The following is a 22131-nucleotide window of genomic DNA, read 5'->3' on the forward strand; positions in this document are numbered from 1 at the left end:
TGGCTGGGGTTAAACCATGACAGCTGGATAAGGGAGAGAAAATATAACAAAAGGCTCATGGGTCGAGATAAGGACAGGGAGAGATCACTCACCAGTTACTGTCACAGACAAAACAGACTCGACTTAGGGAAAATTAATTTAATTTTTTACCAGTCAAATCAGAGTAGAATAATGAGAAATAGAATCAAACCTTAGAACACCTTCCCCCCTACCCCTCCCTCCTTCCCGGCTCAACCCCACTCCCAGTTCTCTCTACCTCCTCCCCCCAGCAGCGCAGGGGGACGGGGAATGGGGGTTGGGGTCAGTTCATCACACCTTGTCTCTGCTGCTCCTTCCTCCTCAGGGGGAGGACTCCTCACTCTTCCCCTGCTCCAGCATGTGGTCCCTCCCATGGGAGATAGTCCTCTATGAACTTCTCCATCATGGGTCCTTCCCACGGGCTGCAGTCCTTCAGGCACAGACTGCTCTAGCATGGGTCCCTCACAGGGCCACAAGTCCTGCTAGAAAACCTGCTGCAGCGCGGGGTCCTCTCTCCACAGATCCACAGGTCCTGTCGGGAGCCTGCTCCAGCATGGGCTTCCCATGGGGTCACAGCCTTCTTTGGGCATCCACCTGCTCCGGCATGGGGTCCTCCATGGGCTGCAGGTGGATATCTGCTCTGCCGTGGACCTCCCCGGGCTGCAGGGGGACAGCCTGCCTCACCATGGTCTTCCCCACAGGCTGCAGGGGAATCTCTGCTCCGGTGCCTGGAGCACCTCCTCCCCCTCCTTCTTTGCTGACCTTGGGGTCTGCAGGGTTGTTTCTCTTAGATGTTCTCACGCCTCTCTCCGGCTGCAGGTTCTGTCATGCAGCAACCTTTTCCCCTTCTTAAATATGTTACCCCAGAGGCACTACCACCGTCGCTGATGGGCTCAACCTTGTCCAGTAGCGGGTCTGTCTTGGAGCTGGCTGGCATAGGCTCCATGGGACTTAGAGGAAGCTTCTAGCAGCTTCTCACAGAAGCCACCCCTGTAACCCCCCTGCTACCAAAACCTTGCCATGCAAACCTGATACAAATGGGAACAGCCTTTTATCCTCTAGACATCACTGCACTTTAGCTCTTTGCAAAGTCACATAGCCATGTAGACATTGCTCCCTGCTTGCAATGAGCTGGATCCTGGAAAATCTCTAGAGAAAGGTCACTTCATAGATGAGCATGAAGAAAGTAGTGAAAATGCTTTTGCACAGAAAACAGTTTCTTTAATGTAGAAAGTGTTGTTTCTGGGGAATGTAAATGACCCTCTAGAATTTTTTTGTCTGAAAACTTTGGATTTACAGAAAAATGCATGTGGAAATGTTGCTGACACTCCCCACTGCATACTGCTTTCTCCAGTTCAGTTGAGTACCGCTCTCTTGTGCCCTGTAAACACCATGTAGTTCATCTGATATCCATACAAATGGGTTGCAGATATGCTTAACTCAGTGTTACATGGTGTGTCATAGGAAAAGCTAATTAAAAAATCGTGATGCTGAGGAGAAAACGCTAGTCCTTGTAACGGTATTTGTGGTTTAAGTGTTGTTTTTCCCTTTTTCCCTCCAGGGACCTCTAGCATCCTCAGCCAGGATTCACTCGTGCTTCAGGCAGGAAGGAGGAGCTGTGCAAGCCCGCAGGCATCACTAGGTGGTGCAAGCAGTCCACCAGCTCTAGCACTGCTCTTCTTTTCTTTTTCTCATGATGAAACAGTGTTTAAAGAAATATTTTTGGTTCACTTAAAGATATCGGTACCAGGTAACAGAAAGGTGAACACTGGAGGTCCATAACCAGTTTGTTGGCATACAGAACTGTCTTGTGCTCTGCTAACCATCTGGTAGAACTCAGCATAATAGTTAGAGCTAGGTTTGCAAGAGAGTTTGTTTGGTAGATATGCAAATGAAGCATCTGATAATTCTAAATGTTACTATTTCTAATTATTAAACATAAAGGTCAGGGAAGGTGCACAATACTGAACTTTGACACAAAACCAGAATCAATTACATTTTTTGCAAAGTTCCAAGTTAGTTGTGTGAGTGGATCTCTTACTAGGCAAAAATACTGTCAGAAACAAGCACGTTTTCAAGCAGCTGTGAAATTTTGCATGTGAAGAAAATGAGCCGTTCTTAGGAAAGGAATAACAGTTTGTCCTGGTTTCAGCTGGGATAGAGTTAACTGTCTTCCTAGTAGCTGGTACAGTGCTATGTTTTGAGTTCAGTATGCGAAGAATGTTGATAACACACTGATGGTTTTGGTTGTTGCTAAGTAGTGTTTAGACTAAAGTCAAGGATTTTTCAGCTTCTCATGCCCAGCCAGCGAGAAAGCTGGAGGGGCACAAGAAGGTGGCACAGGACACGCCAGGGCACCTGACCCAAACTGCCCAAAAGGGTATTCCATACCATGGGACATCCCATTTAGTATAGAGCTGGGAAGTGGGGGCAGGGAATTGCCGCTCCGGGACTAGCTGGGTGTTGGTCGACGGGTGGTGAGCAATTGCCCTGCGCATCATTTGTACGTTCCAATCCTTTTATTACTACTGTTGTCATTTTATTAGGGTTATCATTATTAGCTTCTTCTTTTCTGTTCTATTAAACTGTTCTTATCTCAACCCACAAGTTTTACTTCTTTTCCCGATTTTCTCCCCCATCCCACTGGATGGGGGGGAGTGAGTGAGCAGCTGTATGGTGCTTAGTTTTTGGCTGGGGTTAAACCACAACACAGTTGTAGCAGAAGAGGTGTATTATATGTTTATGCAATACTGACCAGGCCCAGCAAATAACCTACTCTGTTACCCCATCATGAGAAGTCAGAACATGGTACAGAACAACAGGGATAGGTCATTTATTGATGGTGTCAGTTTCTGTTTGTGTCCTCAGTTAATCTGAAAAGGAAATGTATCTGAAAGGAATCGCAACCCGGAGCAAACTTTCTCTGACTAACATTCCTCCAAGAACATCCAGGAAGCCAGAAGCTGTCAAAGCTGTGAGCCAAATGACATCTCATTTGGTTCTGAACCATTGGGTTTGCTTCCATCTGATGGGAATTTGGTTGTCAAAAGAAAAGCTTACCCAGGAAGGTCAAAGTGAGCGAGCAAATCTGGATGACTGGTTTTTTTCTCCTAAGGGATATTCCAATTTTTAAGCATTTGTCTTTGACCTAAAGTAGGATTTGAAAATGTTCAAAACTGTTGAAATCACGTAGCTTCATTGCAATTTCCCCCACTGTGGAGTTGAAATATTTACTGTAAAAAATGCAATTTGGATTTTTGTGGAAGTTGTTTTCCATCAGGGAATCCTCCTGATGGAGAATTCCCAGCTGGTTCTTGAGGTGAGATTTTTATGCCCTGCTTTCTTTCATCTCTTCCCTTTTGTTTTACTTTGTTCTCTTCATTATGCCTTGGCATTAATGGGTTATAATGCTGTAGACCGTGAGCTTGCATTCTCGTAGTTTTTATAGCCATCAAATGTACAACGTGTGCTTGTTTCAGAAAGCAGGCAGATTAGAGCCTTGGCCAATAAGTAATTTCTTTACCCCATTATGTACTTATCCCCACGTGAGTAACAGTAAGACAAAGGAAGAAGTTCTCTAGGAGTCTGTTGGGGCTGGCCAATTTTTTTCACTGAAACACTTTCACACACACAATGTTCTTCAGTTATTCTAAAAAACCCACAACTGTAGCAGGAACAGATTGGGGTTTTTAGTGAAAATCCAGTAATATCTTTTTCATATTTTAAACAAGCTTTTAGTTTAAATTTTTTATAAAAAAGTAGTGTTAAAAATTCTTTTACAGACTAGTTGACTTAATTTTCTTTCGCTTACCAGCTATCCTCCAAACACTTGACTAAGTGCCTGTTTTTAACTATGGTTAGTTCAAAGTGAGAAAAAGAAGCAAACAGTGACCACTTTGAGGATTCTGGGGTGGCTGACTGAGCCAACTAGACCCCAAATTTTGAAGGTCATCAGGTACCTATAGGATGTGAACACTTCAACCATTTGAATTCTGTTGACTTGATATTCCAGATAGATTAAAGTCTAACAGTTTCTTCCTCTAATAGAGGATTTACCAATGGCAATAATAGCAATTTACCAATAGCGATTTCAACTGTATTTGTTCTACTTAGTCATAGTGAAAATAAGTGAGTGAAAGAAAACAAGGAGAAAGGCAGAAGCAGCTCTAGAAATGCCGCACAAATTCAAGACTTCCTCTGTGTGGGTTAATTTCCAAAACTTTGGAATGGGATCACACCACTTTGGTCAATTTAGGTTAGATGTCTTAGGTTAGAGGTCTGTTCCTGGAAGAGGGGCCTTCCATGAACAGGATGCCCCTGTCACCCTCTGCCCTGGATAAAATTTTATTTCTTTATGTATGTGCCAGGTCTGGAAACATCAGTGTCTTTTACAAGTATGAATTGTGTTCTGATCACAAGATCTTTCACAGGGTGCAGAGCAAAATACACCATCTCAAAAGGTAAAGCTGGAGAGGGGATACACATTTCAAATAGCAGTTGTACATGAGAAACAAAGTATTTTGGATTCTTGTGCCCAAACTCTTCTTCTCCTGAGATGTGAAAGTATTCTTCTGAGAGTAAAGAGGGAGGTGAGGTACCTGAGAAACCATTCCTGGGTCAGAAAAAGGATGTGATACTGACACGCATTTTACTTTAAGGAACAAAGCAGAGTGTTGTAATTTATTTCAAATTTCAGCCTTTTAGAATGCAGACAGAATCTGCTCGCATATAAAAACCTGCTCCTTGATTGAGTTGTTTCATTAGCTGTATGAAATGAGACAAGGAAACACTTGGGAAACCAGTGAGATTTAGAGGCAAAGAGTGAATTCAAAGAGATGATTTGAAGGTTATGTGGTAAAATGCTCAGTTTCTTCAACTAATTAGGGCTGCTGGGACTGTTGGGGAATGTGCAGTTTCTAGGTCATATTAAGTTTAAGAAGCTTCTTCTTTAGCCAATGGAAAAATAAAGCTTGGCTGAACAGTTTTTGCAATGCATTTATTTTCCCCCTAGGTTATCTATCTTCATTTATTCTTGCCATAGACTTAGCAACCAAATAAGGTAGAGGCAGAAACCAAAAGCCACACCAGTTTATTAAAATCTACAGTTCATCTTCCCTTCCTCTCTTGAAGATCCCCCAAGTGATTTTGAACTGTAAAACTTGATATATACAGAAATGGTGCTTAAAATGTACTTGTTCAGCTGCACCTGATGACGGCTACTACTGCTGAATTTCCCATGCTCTGAAAACATGAACAAAAAGTCCAGATGTCCTGATGCTGGGCTCTGTTCATCTCAAAAAGCTGACTGTCTCAGTAGAGGTTGTGACCCAGGATTTCTAAATGGGAAGTTGTTGCTTAAGAAGTTTTTTCTTCTGCTGCAGTTGTACAGCTTCTGATTGCTCCAGACTCAGGACAGATTCAAATCTGAAATCACAGCTGATCCTGCCATCCCCATCTTACACAACCATGTAGTGCCTCTCTGAGCAACAAGTCATCATCTTCTTTTGAGCTCCTGTCAAGCCTGGTTCAACCATTCACACCTCCATGCTCCAGTGAGTTCTCCTCTAGTTATGTATCACTGGCATTATCTGTTTTTTTCCGGGCATGTGGCATGGCCTGCAGGCAGAGCAAAGTCTGAGAGGAAAACAGTGAGAAAATCCATCCCATTGAATAAAATGCAGTCAGGAAACAGTACTTAATTTTCTTTTTGTAAAAAAGTCCATGAAAAATATCACTGTTCTTACTTTTGTTCCTTAATTAGGAGATGAGCAGGTTTTTTTCTGACAGTGGAGTCTTTATTTTCAACTGCTTCTGCAGTTTGGCTATTCTTTTTTTTCCTCGAAGAAATCCAAAATAAAGTTGGCATTTTCACATTCCATTTGTGTTTCATTCTGGATTTTAATAAGGAAATGAAAAGAAATTGCTATTTCATAATGAAATAGAAATGGAAATTTGACTTGTAAGCAGGCTTTTTTGCTTTATCTAGAAACTTTACTAAAGGGTGTCAAACCTGTTACTTTATATTTTGTGAAGCAAAAGTCTTTGATCTTTCAACCACCTTCCAGCCTACTCAAGTGGAAACATAGCTCTCTGAGCCACTGATTTCAGTCTTATTCATGAAGTTCTTGACACTGTTTTTAATTCAAAGCCTTTTATTTAAAATTGAGGCTTTCTACTTCAGACATCCACCTGGGCTGTAGCTAGAGTACAGTGCTCGTTTTTCATGATATCTGATTTTTGCAGGAGCAGTATCCCTGCCTCAAATATGTCAGCAATGAAGGATGTATTTACTGTCCATTTCTATAATTTCTGCAGTGCTGGCTCCTGTGGGCTGGTGGCAGGTAGGATGTGGAGAGGATGTCTCCTTAGGTACAGCCTGAAACACGCTTCACATGCTCTTCCAGAACCTAATCCCTCTTTTTCCCTGTGCTGTTTCTGGTATTGTCAGTGCAAGACAAGGCCTGTAATTACAAGGGCTGCACATGTTCAGGACCCCTGAGAGATAGTAAGCCAACAAACTGGGCAGTGCCACAGAGACCTGGCTAGGATTTAACTCTAGTTTTCTCTGCAGGAAAAAAGTACACAAGGGAAGAAAGGGACAGCCCCCACTATGCTCTGGCTTTTTTTTATGTACCACAATGCATGAAAGACAGTTATTCCTTTCAGACCTTTTCCTTTTTCTAATAAAAAGCCTCATTTCCAAGAAGACTGGAGTGCAAATTACCTTCTCTATTCAATTACAAAATCTGATCGCTGCCTTTTCTTTTTTCACCACTAATAAAAGCTATTGAAGTAAAGCAGTCATCTCTCGTTATGGAAAAACAGGCAGTAAGTCACCTTGAGATTAAAATATATATTGCTATACCCTTTCTTGGGAATCTAGTGCAGTAATTGCTTAAGACAATGACAACAGGGAGTAGAGGGAACACTGTATTTTTGTGGAACATTTCCAGGGGTAATGGGTGAAATCCTCCACTGGTTTAAATCAGCAAAGCTCCACCAAGCTGCTACTCCGGCTGATGTAAATTATCATGTCTTCATCGAGGTCAATGGCCCAGCTCCTCCAGCTCTTGTGACTTGCGATATTTCCCTGAAACATAAACTATAATCCAGTCATTTTAGATGAATATAACAACCCAGGTGCAGTAGATGAGTAACTAATGTTCTAGGCTGCGTGCTGGGATATGCTCTTAGGACAGCATAGGAATTTGGCTTGCCCTTTGCTACCCATGTAATAGGTTGAGGACTAGCCAAGAAAAGATGTGCCATATCCTCAGGCTGTCTTGCTGCCTGTCATGGCTGAAGTGGCAAACATCAGCTCATTACACCTACACTTATTCTGTATTGGGTCTGGCTGAGATGGAGTTTATTCTCCCCATAGCAGCCCTCGTAGTGCTGTGCTCTGCGTTGGTAGCTAGAAAGGTGTTGATAACACACCAGTGTTTTGGCTACTGCTGAGCAGTGCTGGCACAGCATCAAGGCTGTCTCTCCAATGTTTAGCCCCCCCCTCAATGGTAGGCTGGGTCTGGGCAAGATCTTGGGAGGGGACATAGCCAGGACAGCTGACCCAGACTAACCAAATAGATATTTCATACCATATGACGTCAGCTCAGCTATAAAAGCAAAGTAAAGGGAGATGGAAGGGGGGCATTTTTGTCTTTAGGAGCAACCACTACGCGTACTGAAGCCCTGCTTCCCAGGAAGTGGCTAGACATCGCCTGCTGATGGGAAGTAGAGAATAACATCATTTGTTTTTCTTTGCTTTCGCACGCGACCTTTGCTTTCACTTTATTAAACTGTCCTTATCTTGACCCACGAGCCTTTTGTTATATTTTCTCCCCCCTGTCCAGCTGAGGAGGGGGAGTGATAGAACGGCTTTGGTGGGCACCGGAGGGGGAGTGATAGAGCGGCTTTGGTGGGCACCTGGCACCCAGACAGGGTCAACCCACCACAAAGGGGGATGTGGGGTGTTTAAGAGCAGTAGGGACTTGAATTCACAAAGCTTTTCTAGTGGTTATGGTTTTGCTGCAGTTCTGTTGTGAGAACTCAGGTGATCAAAGAATTGGTGAAGGAAAGGTTGGCTCCAGTGCTGTGCTACTAAAGTTTGAAGAAAAAAACAAAGACTTTGCCCCTACAGAGTGAAAACTAGAGATTCGTCATAGTAATAGGAAGCAGAAGCCAAGAGCAGGTTAGGGATAAAGTGTTACAATCAGATAATACTTGAAACTCAATAGAGCACCCTTCAAAGGTCAGGTTGTCTTATATATTAAGTATCTATGGAAACGCTTCAGAGGTGGGAAAGCTCAAAGTAAAGGTCGAATGTTTAACCCCTAGCTTTAAGAGGTTCTACATGCACCTTACAAAAGCAGACAGAAAATACACGCTGGTACTTCTCATGTGATATATGAAGGGATTTTGTTGTGGGGGTTTTTTAATGCATATTCATGCATATTTTTTCAGATTTCTTTAAATATGAGATACTGTTCTGTTTCAGCAACGTATGATCTTCATTGCATTTTTGTGTGGCAGAGAACTGTTAGCTTTCAGTTGGCTTGGCTAATTCTAGCAGTGTTAGCTCAGACAAAGCTTTAAGCAGGTCAGCTTGAATTCTGAGATCAAGCGCTATAGATTCATATCCAGCCCTCATATCTTACCATGGATGAACCTTGTCCACATAATGAATGCTAGCATAGTGCTAACAGTTTTATTTTTCTTTCTTCACAATAAATTCATGACAAGCCTTCCATATAAGTCTTTTAAAAATTGAAGAGTTCAAGCATGAGATTATAAACACCAGTCCCTATTGAATTTCTGTGCAGACACACATGTAGCCAGTGAAATCATGATATTTACAAATATTTAGGCTTATGTTTGTGTAGCCTTGGACTCTGGGACCAATGGTGGGAGGTGTAGCAAGACAGAAGGGAATTTTGTTCCATGATTGAGGAGACAGCATTAAAGGAGATAATTCTGATTGGGACTCTGCCTCAGCTTCTTTTAATATCTGCCCAGTGTGACACTTGAAAACCAGGGTTCTGGTTTTGAACACTGGCCCTGAAAAGCCTTAGAAGGACAAAATCCATTTACAGGCCTCCATTTTTTATTTTATATTTTTTTAGACTTTTGCATAGAGTGAAAGGCATCTTAGGCCAGTACGACCTGCCACATAGTGCTCCCATATTATGGGGTCCTTATTCTGAGACCGCCAGCTTCTCAGGGTGAACATCTTCTGAAAGTCACATTCATAATCTATTGGTATTAGCCCTTAAAACAAGGTTGATGACACGACCTGATTTATCTTGTGTGTATGCTCTTTGGAAATAGCTGTCTGATACAATGGGTCTTTTCTTTCAGCGTTTTAGTTGCCAGAATGAATAATGAATAGCACAGCTAAAAACATTATTCCAGGTTATCCTGGTCCTACGAAGGGATCAGTTAAAAACTGAGCTTATGGCCAAGTTTTTGCTGAACTTGGGAAGGAAAACGTCAGCCTCTCCTTGCCCTTTGTCTTGTCTTTGCCAGTTCAGGTCTCCTTTTCAGGTGTGTGTCCCCAGCTCAGGTAAGAGAGTGCTGTTTTCATTTAGTGTGCAAGGCAGAAATGCTTACAGTGAAAAATACTGATTCTGGAGAAGAAAACATTTACTTTCCTGTACATCTCCATTGCATTCTCAGCCTTGCAAAACTGTCAGTTGGAGTCAATCACGTTTGCAATGCATTTCCTCCTTTTTCTCCCCTCAAAAGATTCTATTTTCTAATCTATATCATAAAGCAGCTTATTTTATACTGAAGCTGGAATGGGTTCATTGGTCAATGAGTTTTTCTCTCTCCCTAGAGAAAGATATATATAGAGGTATATAGACTGATACACCCCATTCTGCCTTCATTCTGACTGCCAAGGTGAAACTGAGGTAAGGGTGGTCTGGCTCTCTTCATCTAGCACCAGGAGAGCCCATTCATTCCTAAACAAGCAAACACTGTAGTCGCTTTAAAGCATATCCTAAGCTCTTTGAAGTTTGTCTGCTATGCCAGTGATTTGAGAAGCAAGTGGACCAGAGCTGATGTTAGCATGTCAAAGAGCCTGCTCCATTTTCACAGTGAATACTCTGTTTGAAGTTCTGTGTTTAATGGTGTGGGACTCCATAGACCCCTGAATTGCATGCTGTTATTCCAGATGTGCATTGTCTCTATAGGAATGCAATTTCACAGTCATTAAACATTTTAAGTTCATCAAGTGCTAATTATAGTAGAGAGAGCATGACAGCAGAATCTTCAAAGCCCTGGTGGATAGAAAAGCCTATTGATCATTCAATTGATTTTTATTACTTGGTATTGAGCAGCAGGGCTGCCTACTGTTGTATAATCTGGTGTGGTTTCTTTTTCTTTTCTTGCTCTGATACAGGGTATTGAGTGGCATATCACCTGGTGTGGTGCACTGCATTACCGCAGCTCTCCAAAATTCCTGTCAGTGCTATTTTCTCTTCTAGAGAATATGCTGCATTTTCTGGACCTTTCCCCTGGAGCTATATATCCAATGATGATGTCTCAGAGACTGAAATGAGCCAGCTTCTAGCTTCTCGTGTGCTGATGTCGACTCGCACCAGCTCCATCGGCTTGGTGAGTTTCTGGTGTGGGAGGGGAAAGAGAATTTGGCAGTGTGCTAAGACATAGTCACTCATTGCAGTTTTGGCGCTGCTCCTGGGATTTACAGCATGTGATCTGAGTATTGACTCACTAGGAGCATCAATCAATCACAGTATCAAGCCGCTCGTCTTTGCAATAGAAAATAAGCTGAGAAATGGTGTTTGCTCCACTAACTGCCACAAAGCTGTCAGGTTTCTGCCAACCTCCTGGGGGACAGGCAAAAGGGAACAAGAGGTCCTGCCATTCCTGTAAGCTGCTTCCTCTTGTGACTTGCTATGACTGATCTTTCTCCTCTTATACTCTTCTCTATCCTGTCTCTGTTAGCTGCTGCTTGCAATGGAAAGATAAGCACAGATACCTGCAAACCTGCCAGTTGAGGAGTTAAGTGCTCAAGATGAATTTTGACGTTAATGAGCCACGCAGAGCAGGCAACAGGCAGCCCCAGAGGATTCATCAGGGGCTTGTGCCAGATACCTGTTGAAATAATTGGAAAGATTTCCACTGACTTCAGTAAGCTCTGGTTCCCTTCCTAATTGCACCCTCCTGTGTTTCTCAGGGACTTGAATCCAGGAAGCTAGATATGCTGCAATCATGTACCCACAGCTCCCTAATGTTCTTTCTGTGCCAGGGCTCTGGAGAAATAGGCTGTATCCAAGCAGCACTTTGGTCTTCTGGGTACATTAGTTAAATGCCTCAGGGCCTCAGTTTCCCCATCTGCAAAGATAAAGATAATGATGGTTGATTCTTTTAAAAAAAAATGCCTGAGGACTTCTCGTTTGTTGCATAGAGAAGCTGATTGCTTCCATTGTTAGTTTGAGTGACTGGACAGAGAGAAAAGGTGATGAGCAAAACCAAAATAGATATATCTAGGATCAGGACAGCTACATTGGTGATCCTCTGAGAGTCCACGTGTTGTGGCAGACAAAGATCACTGTTCTGGCCCACTGTTGGGCCAGAAGCAGTTAGTTTAGCTAAACTGTCTCTTTGCTGTAAACAGCCAATATTTAGGATAGGATCTTTGAAAGCTGTCAGGATCGACCAAGTGTGGTCACGTTGAAATCAAGTGCCAAAACTCAACTGCATTAGGAAGGAATGTAGACTGCTGCAGACCTTTGTGGTAAAGAACATCCTGAATGCACAGTCACTCTTTTGTGTTAAGGATATTTCTGCTAGCTCCTTCTGTCAGTTGTTTTCTTTAAGAATTCAGGGGAGAGAAAGAAAGAAAAGAAGAAAGTGCATTTAAGATGCAAGGAGACAAAGCCATGTTAAGTTTCATTTACAGAGATGAATTGGGAACAGGTGCTTCACATAACTGAGGGGCACCATTCTGTGAGAGAGCCCTTGAGAGTCAAGAGAAAGGAATTACAAAGAGCAACAGTATATTCAGAAAGATAACTATAATCAAGCCCTTTCCGTGTCTATTAATGGGAAAAGAAAACAACCACAAATGCAATGGAGAGATTAAAATTGACTTTGTAAAAAGCCATTTTTTATTTATTTTTTGTTTCTCTGAAATAATTTCAAAACCGAAGGCAGGAATAATTGAAGCATTTACAGAATATATCAATAATACCTCATTATCCAGCTTTGCTTCAATCCACTGATTTCAATTTTCTTTTGAACAAGTGGCATTTATCAGAGGACTTAGCATATGAATGGGGAGGGGGGAGAAATGTAAAATACATGGTCTGGATTTACATGTCTTAGGATGCCAAATAGCCATCAAAACTAATTGTTTCTGAAATGCTTTATAAACCTTATCTTATGTGTTGACCCTAATCAGAGCAATTAATTTCATAATGAATTCTTTCTACACACACCCTATCTTATTATTATCCTTAGTCTAAATTAATAACATCATGATAATAATTAGTAGATATGAAATTGTCTCTTCACTACTTCTCATAGCATGTGGGCTTGATATAAAAGAACAACAAGGATGACAATTAGAGGAAAACATGTCAGCTGTATTGATTGTTGTGCACCTTAACCCTAGCATCTGCAAAATAGGCTTTATTTAAATGTGAATATCTTTGATATTCTCCCTCTATTTCTCCTCCTATTTTATTTCAGCAGTTTTCCTTCCTGCAAGAGGCAAACATCTCCCACTCAAAGCTCACTACAAAAAGATTAAAGCAGAACTTTAGGGCCTGATTCAAAGTGTGCTGACGACAGATTTTGAAGCAAATGAGCAATAGGGACATGATTTAGGACAGCATCAGCATCTGAAGATCCATCAGTAATATCTAAACCCTTCTTTAGGTTTCAGCCTTCCAGAAACCTCAGGAAAAGAGGACGTCTTTGTATCTTGGACTGTGGTTTTATGGCCTCATTAAGACAAATTAATTTGCTGTCAAAGTGCCAGATCCATTCCTTGCTCTGCCTCCCTACCTAACCATGGGAAGGTAGTGTGAGAGCATAGTGGAACTGCCCATGTTTAGAAGAGTATAAGACAGTGTGCTGGTTTTGGCTGGGATAGAGTTAATTTTCTTCATAGTAGCTGGTATGGGGCTATGTTTTGGATTTATGCTGAAAACAGCATTGATAATACAGGAATGTTTTCATTATTGCTGAGCAGTGCTCACACAGAGCCAAGGCCTTTTCTGCTTCTCACCCCACCCCACCAGCGAGGAGGCTGAGGGGGCACAAGAAGTTGGGAGGGGACACAGCTGGGACAGCTGACCCCAACTGACCCAAGGGATATCCCAGACCATATGACGTCATGCTCAGCAGATAAAGCTGGGGGAAGAAAAAAGAAGGGGGGGATGTTCAGAGTGATGGCATTTGTCTTCCCAAGCAACCATTACATGTGATGGAGCCCTGCTTTCCTGGAGATGGCTGAACACCTGCCTGCCGATGGGAAGTGGTGAATGAATTCCTTGTTTTGCTTTGCTTGCGTGCGCAGCTTTTGCTTTACCTATTCAACTGTCTTTACCTCAACCCACGAGTTTTCTCACTTTTAGCCTTCCGGTTCTGTCCCCCATCCCACCAGGAGGGAGTGAGTGAGCAGTGGTGTGGTCCTTCGTTGCCGGCTGGGGTTAAGCCACAACAGACAGACATGAAACTACAGCCTTATTCCTATTACTACTATTGCCTTTACTGAATACATTACCATGTTTCAATCAATTACTGAAATAAATCTTCTCCCTTCTCTGAAGAAAAACATCGCTTTCTACAGGCATGGCTATAAGATGATAGTCCCTGTCAGTTTGCAGCCCTACCTTTAGGCCCGGCTCTGTTATAGTCTTAGAATTTCCACTCTCCTTTGGTCAAAGTCACTTTTCCAGCCTGTGCAGTCACAAGAAAATATGAGATACCTGCACTAACAAATTATTGCCTGAAGCCAACAGCTTGAACATGGACCGAAACAGGACAAGGAACATGGAAGAATTGCTTCAGAATGTTTTATTCATGCACCTGACTGATGATGTATGGTCTACAGCTTTATGGTAATAGGGGAAAAAAGAGATCTGTTGTGGGGTTTTTTTGTTTTGTTTTGTTTTGTTTTGAAAAAGAGGTAAGATCAAGATCTTGGAATATTAAGCACAAAAGGAGAGTCTTCTCTGAAACAGAAGATATTAAGTCACTTTCATTCTTTAGCGCAAGCAGAAGAGCTCAACTTTAGCTTCTCATTCTGGAAATTGAAGTTAGAAGAACACATTCCCTTCATGCCTTTTCAAAAACAGGTAGCTAACATTTCACCTGCAAAGGGAGGTATTTTGATGTTTTGCAAAGAAAGCCTGTGACAGAATCACATCGCTGACGGTCAAGATGAAGGCACAGCTATCATGGAAATACAGTCCCTTGTGTGTTTCTTTTTTTCTCTAAATCAGTTGTGAACAGCTTTTAAACTACCTTTGTATTTTTGAAACTAGCATCTTGAAGTGCTGCCTCTATCACAAAATCTACAATTCAGTGTGCAGGTTAAAATGTGAAGCACAAAATGTGATCTTGATATACAGACAATTAATGTTTCTTTGTTATTGGAGGTACTGGTGTGAATCCTAGATCATCAAACCAAGTTCACAGTCCCCTTGTGCTTTGCGTGGCACACACAGGTAGTAGGAAAGATTCAAAGGCTTTCTGCTCTGCACACACCAAGGGTATATCTGAGATGTAACCATGACCTGCCTGATGCACCCTTCATCTAAAAGGTGAGGGCCTACCAGCAACAAAAACATGGCACAGGCCACAAACTCCAGAACCTTTAGAATGAGTACTTCTACAAAAACAGTGGTCAAACAATCAATTTCTGGTTCATATATTTTGTCCTGACTATTTTTTCAATCTTCAAAAATGAAATTAAGATAACAGGTAACCAGAAAGTTACTTCACAAAGTCTTTAAGTATTTCATTTTTAAAATAGTCAAAAAGAAACGTTTCCTCATTTTGACTTTTCAGGCCAAGAATATTTGCCAAATTCTACTGAAATTTTACATTCATTTTGGAAAGTGAAACAAAGTTAAGTTCCATTGTGTAGAAGTGTTCACAAGCTTCTCTTTAATCTGAGAACAGAAGCTTCTTTGGCATCCTCACTTATTGCCTACCATGCTCTGCGGCACAGCAATCCAGAGTCCAGACCTACTCAGTGACAGCATGTCCATACTGGCCTCTGTAACAGAAGGTAGCAACAGAACATACAGTGGTATCTGTACTTGTAAAGCCAAATAGATTTTAATGTAAGTAGTGTTCAGCCCCCAAACTTGCTCCCTCCTTTATTTTTTAATAACTCTACACTATCTCCTGTGTCATTTGTATGGTTACGTTGGTCCTCTTATGCTTTCATTTCACCTTTGGCTTTGGTTCAGAACATACAGTTCACACAAGTGAAGTTAACATGACATGAATGGGTTCATTCTGGTGGCTATTGGCTATATGTAGCAATAAAAAGCCCTTTAGTTCTAGTCTGTTTTCCTGTCAGGTGAGATTTGGACATTATCCAAGGCACATCTTGTGTTGTTCAAATAACAGGGACTGTCTTAGCCTTGCTTTATCTCAGTTACTGGCAATAACTCCAGCTTTGGCTCTACTACTTGACTTTTGTGTATCAATGCTGATTTAACCAGCTTCAAGGTCAGGTGCTCTTGGGACAGATATTATAAAGAACTCAGGTCCTATTAAGGCACTTAAAATCTGTGAACATTTTAAATAATAAGACACTAGTGGTCACTAAAAACAGTGGGGTCTGCAGAGCTGAGATGTTTCGGGAAAACAACCTGTCCATAATCTTGACAACCCCAGATGTTCTGGTGGTTTAATGGTATTGCACCCCATGGAGATTTAGGGACTCTACAGCATAGCTTGTGAATGCCTTTGCTCTCTAATCCAGCAAGGTGAGTAGCCATACGGTAAAAATGGTGTGCAAACTTCTCTCTTAATCATACATCAGGCGTGTCATTTGGGATGATCTCAGGCTGGAGCATTTTCTAAGTGACCTCCAGGCCTGTAAAATCTGTCAGGCACCCGAAACATCTCTGTGGAGCTGTAGGCAAGCAAAGGGGCTGAGGAGATATGAAGGAGTCAGCCCAGAGCATGTGTTTCTGCTTCAGTTCCACTAGAGTGCAGTTTTGCCATAGCGAAAGCTGAGAAGAGCAGATAAGGCCAGGGGTGCAGCATGTAAATTCTCTCAGTATGCCCTTTATCCCACTTACTGTTGTCTCACTGAACTTAGGATGCAAGCTCTGTTACTTGGTTGTGTACAAATCCATATTCAGTATTTGAGCAGAACTAATGCTAAAGACTAAGAAGTCCTGTTAAAGACTGGGTATTTTTTTTAGATTCAAATCAGAGATCTTGATTATACTCTGAAACCCAAGTTTAGCATTGATTGTATTGCTTAATGATTGGCATATGTTTAGTTGTACATGTTTGAATTATCTTGCTGAATCAGAATCTCCTTTAATATAAAATATGCAAGCGGCAGGAAATTTGCCAGAATTGGTTAAGGCGTGGTCAGCCTTTGAGATTGCACTGAGCAGTAAATATGTTGATCCTTTAATACAGAAAGCACAGCTGAGTTAGTAAGTATAGAAGTGTTTCAGTTCTGATACTTTTTTAAAGAGATGGTTGCTTCTAAGCATAGACTTTTTTGGTGTTTCCAAATACTGAATCATCAGTTCAAGTAGTGCTTTTGTCATCTGTCAAAAAAAGTTTGCCTTCCCTCCTCCAAAGAGTTTTGACAGGAGTATTTTTACCCATGCATAACTGTTTCACTGAAACACTCTGATATGTGCAGCTGTACCGTTTAGAGTATTCCTAAACACGTGCTGCATACCATGGTCATAAGGTGATTAAATTCCGCCTCTGAAAAATATATTTATAACCTGGCCTCCTGTGGCCTGAGTCATGCCACAGTCAAAGCCATAGAGTGTCCCTCCCTACCTTATGCACCTAGCCCTCCTGCATCAGTTCTTACATCCTTTTTATGTATCCCTAAATAGTTATGACTAGTTAACCAGAGGAGCAGACCTGGACAGAAATACTCTGTATAGAAAGCTTGTACAGAAAACTCAGCTAGTACTCAAGCAAGCCCTTACACACAACTGAGAGAAACTGACCAGGAAAATGAAGGGGAAAAACCTGGAACTCTACCTGTTGCTCTCAACTGCAGGAACAAATGACTGGTCAAACCGCACAAGATAAATGTGAATTAAAGCTGGCTGGTAAGAAACATTAGTTCATCTAAGGTGAGTCATCAGGTTTCAATTCATTTCACCTAGGCCTGTCAGGATTTTCAAATAGCTGTAACAAACACTGAAATAACTGTAGTGTTTTGCAAGTTAAAAAAATAGGCCTATAACTTTCATAGAAGCTAAAAACCCTGTGTCTTTAACCAGCTCTAAAATATTGTAGCTTACAAATTTTCTATGAAATATCAGTAATCATGAAAGTGCTTATAGGGATGTCAGGGAAATCGTTTTTCAACTCCTTCTACTGGGGACCATTAGCTTTGTGTTAGTATTAGCCACACTTGTGAAATAATTTTGCTACCAGCAGACTTTCAAGAACTGGGTATTTCATGAAAGCATTTAAATTGTCCTCACTTGCATCATTGCCTTATGATTACTTATGTTGCCTTCTGATAGATTGTCTTCAAAACTGTTTGGCCTGCAGCTTGTCAGGCACGTGACAGGAAAGGCAGCTGACCCAAAGCCTTTTTGTAATCCTAATCCCTACTCTTTTAAAGCTGTGCTTCTTTAAAAGCTATGCTATAGAGCCATGCTTTCAAAAATAGCTGTCATCTGCAATAAGTGAACACAGAATGAATTGAGCTTACTATTTCACTGAGAGCAGAGTGGGGCCTAGCTGAGCACTTTACAGGGTAGCCTGAAATATCCTCAAAGTTCAAAGAACCTTGGACCAGCTCTAAATTATTCAGAAAGCCAGAAACTCTTCTGAAGTATTTCCTATGTTGGGAATGCTGCCTGAGCTGTACAGATAGTTATGTCATGTTTGCCTCAAGATAGTGTCTCAGCTGGTTGTGAGCATTACTCACCATATCCTCCTAAAGATACCCAACCTTAAAAACTGGCAGGTGAGCAAAGGCAGGATGGAGAGAGGAACACCCTGAGGTCTTTGTTCAACAGAGTGGATATCTGCCAATTGAAACAGAACCAGTGAAAGCAAAACCTGCTTCTATAATAAATAGTTACTTTCCTTATGCCTCCTAACAATGTTTTGCCCTCACCAAGAAAGGACTTGTGATTGTGACATTCATGGTACCCCAGACATATTACTGCTGGGTTTACTTTGTGTACCTAATTAAAGCTGCAATGGCTCACGGCTCGCTGCAACTTTCCATCACATGAAGCATCTTGACATTATTTATGCGACTGCTAAGTGACACAGAAACACATCTGAGGGAGAAGCAGAGAGGAACAAATGGCTAAAGAAAGGTCAAGGCAATACCACACGGCTGCTTGACTGCTTCCTAGGAATGGAAAGAGAAACCCTCCTCTTGAACCCCTCCTTTCCTGCTCTTTGTTAGCAAAATTAGTTTATGGGTTGTGACATTGACGGCTTAATTTTCCTTTTATTGCTTTGGAGGGCCACAAATACATGCAAAGCAATAAAGTAGAAACAGGAATGTAGATGTTCTCTTTTAAAACTGCCAGCAATTGGCTGTCACACAGACAGCATCATTTCTCTTTGTGCTTTATGCTGCAGACACTCTCAGATCAGGGCAAGACGCTTAAACATATTCTGTGTGTTTCAGGAACATCTGTTGGCATATCATCAACTGAGAACAAATTTGCCAAACCCCATCAGAAATGCCAGTAATACATGTTTATATCAAGAGCCCAGGCATGTAGCAGGAGCTCAGCGTTGTCTTGAAGCTTGCTCTTTTTGTCATAATATACCAGCCTCTGAAATCTAGCAGTCAGGAAAAGGTCTACAATCTGCTCAGTGGTACAGAACAGGTTTTGTAAGAGGAGCAATGTAATGGATGAGCAGGTTCAAAGCAAATATAAGGAAATGCTTTCTCATACAACATGCAGTTAATCTGTGGAACTCATCACCATAGGATGGTGTGGATGCTAAGAGCTTACAAAGGTTCAAAAAGTGACTGAATAAATTCAGAAAAAAATAGAAAAATCACTAGGGAGTGTTAATTGCCATCGCCACATCCCATTCAAGGGGCTTCATGCCTTGGATCACTGTAAGCATCAGTGTACCTGGGAAATACCACTTTGATCTTGCTTTAGTCTTATTCTTGTACATAGGCATCTGCGACTGGCCACTTTCCAAAACAATCCAAAAACAAGCCAAGTTTTTTGCATTACAGAGAGCAAGAAAATTCACAGATGCTTGTTCTGCAGTTAGATCCTTAAAACTAAACAAACAGTCATGCCACTTAGCATCATTTTACATATAGTCAGTTAGGAAGTTTTCATATAAACTGTGAAGATTATCGAGTGGCAGGCCCAGGCTGATTTATTTCTTTCAGCATAACATGTCGTTTCCTTTAAAGTCAAACCCATATAAATGTGAAATGTTTGCTTTATATTTTGTGGACTCAGAAAATATTGCAGTGACACAGGAATTTTCCAATCTGCAGAAAAATCCCACTCAAAATATTGTCCCTGTCCTGAAGAGCTTCTGGCCTTTAACTCTTTAGCCCTTCAGATCTGGGTTTGTTATGTATGTTGGTATATTGGCCCTAGGTTGATATCAAGCAAACAGAGACTGTGACAAAAGAGCTTCATTTTTAAGAAGGCCATCATGAAAATGCAGATCAAGAAGAAAACTTATTCTAACTCTCTCCAGCTAAGGCCAGAAACACAATCAAATGAGGTTTTGAAGGGCAAAGTGAGAGCATAAAAGAAAATGAGGAGAGGAGAGTGAAGGGAAGGAAAAGAGTTCAGATGAGGTTAGAGATGTGCTAAAAAAAAAAAAAAAAAAACACGTTAAAAATCATACCATGAAGAAAAGGCCAATGGCCTTGCTGATAGACTGATGGTTTTGCGGGGCAGAGGTGGGACTATGTTACACTTCACAGCTCTGACTTGACCTAGGCTGACTGACAGTCTTTCTTTCCAATTTCCCAACCATTAAGGATTTAATTTGGTTCATACTGCCTCTATTCTCTCTTGAGTGCTCATTTATTCCTATTTAGAAAAATGCCATATATCCTGCAAGGGCATAATGAAAAAGTCTGTGTGCAATTTCGGTTTAAAACACAAAGCAATCCAGATACTGACTGTCCATCTCCTTTTCATTTCTAATCTGCACAATAGGTGCATCTTTTTTAGCAGTGAACTGACTTTGCCATACACATTCTTTGCAGGACATGAAATAGTTTTGGGTCGTTGAATATAATGTGTTTTCAGTCTTCTAGAAAATGTGTACTCTGTAAGCCAAATGCAATTTGAAAATATTGTGCTTAGATATTTACATTTTTGATCAAGATGTTTTGGTCTGTATGTTATGCTGTGTTGACTTGCAAAAGTTCCAAGCCTGAAGAGGGCTTCATTGTGCTAAAAGATCCTTGACATAATTCAGCTCCTAGATGATTAAACTTTAGCAAGAGCTGCATAAAGCCAACGCTGAGCCCAAATAAGTCTAATCTGTTGAGTGAGATCTTTCAAAGGCAATCATTCTGTTAAAAGAATTAAGGTCTCATGAAAATGTGCTTACTGGTATCAGCTGATATCCGTAGATTTTTGTCAGGGCTTGAGAATGCAAACAAGGAAAGCAAAGCATTGGAACATATTCATGGATCTAAATGTTTCCACTTCTGTTGTGAAACACAAACATCAGATTTCAGATAAATGGCTAGCCTCGACCATAATAATCCAAAATTAAATACTTAGATTTAAACTGATATGCACTGTAAAAAAACAACCCCAAACATGCAGAACAACCAAACAGCAGTGCCTTAAAATGAAAACTAGGGAAAAATTGTGCTGGGATTTTCCAAGTCAGTCATCTTTGGTGTAGCCCTTTGTGAATCATGTCAACAAAATGAACACTGACTTCAGCGGACCATACCTCGCGGTTAGTGCTGAACAGTTATAACCCCTGCTGCACACATGAGCACATACTGCCCATTACATTTGACCTGAGCAATGGCACACACAACTTGGAGTCCTTCAGCAGGAGTTGTTGGTGCAGGTAGCTGTCAGAGCCTTCATTTCCTAGCCTGACAGTCTAGCTTAATTCTTAGAAAGCTACAGGAGAAGAAAACAGTCCCCAAGCTGTGAATGAAGTTGCGTGGCTCACTGGTATCACCAGGATTTGATTAATGATTTTAAGCACGCATGTGCTGGTGTAGGACTTACAGGAGCCAGTCACTTCATACTTCTGAAGAGGGAGTGGTAGTGTTTGTGAGGCTTTCCCATACCAGGGAGTTGGTAGTGCAACGTTCTCAACTGACTGCCATAAGCATGTGGTCCCTTCAGCCCTTTATCCAGTAGTTTACGCTGTCTTAAAAGTCATAAAATGTGAATGTATTATAGCAATACCCAGAAGGCAGAACGTACTGCACAAAATACAGTGGAAATTTGGCAAAACCCTTGCCTTGGTGCTGATGGCAATTCCTTTGACAACAAAGCCACTGGTGTTTTGCAAGTAATAAATCCTCATTGTGTTCCTTCCCACTTCTTTTCTCTTCAGCTTGCATGCACTTGCAGTTAACTGCAGGGAAACTACCCATTTCTTCCTACCAAGACCTCCATCTCACTGTTTTGGGGGAGACACAGAATTAATTTGTCCTTTGTTTCCAGATCTACCACCCTATTGTCTAAATACCCATCTGACTAGCACGATGCAAACTCCAGGAGGTGCACAGGCATTCAGAGCTGCTGCCAAAATCAAGAGCCTTTCTCCCACAGTTAAACTCCTCCTTCCTTGAGTAGGAAGGCTATTGGTAGGCTGAGTCTTGTGTCTGCTGGTACAGGTGAGAAGTATTTCATTTATCCTGAGGTGTGGGACCGATTAGTAGTTGATATAGTTGCCCTACTCCCAAGCTGG

At 41.5% G+C, this 22131-nt stretch overlaps 1 long non-coding RNA gene across 1 annotated transcript in view; it reads right to left on the reverse strand.

The window, feature by feature from the left end:
- Positions 1-230: 230 nt before the first annotated feature.
- The window catches only part of LOC138685102 (uncharacterized), a 466921-nt gene continuing 445020 nt past the window's right edge, over positions 231-22131 (reverse strand). Inside the window, exon 3 of the long non-coding RNA XR_011324338.1 lies at positions 231-403. This is a non-coding gene — a long non-coding RNA (uncharacterized lncRNA). The remainder of the gene's footprint in view (positions 404-22131) is intronic.

This window comes from Haliaeetus albicilla, chromosome 1 (genome assembly GCF_947461875.1).
Source record: "Haliaeetus albicilla chromosome 1, bHalAlb1.1, whole genome shotgun sequence".
In the NCBI taxonomy this organism is placed as follows: domain Eukaryota; kingdom Metazoa; phylum Chordata; class Aves; order Accipitriformes; family Accipitridae; genus Haliaeetus; species Haliaeetus albicilla.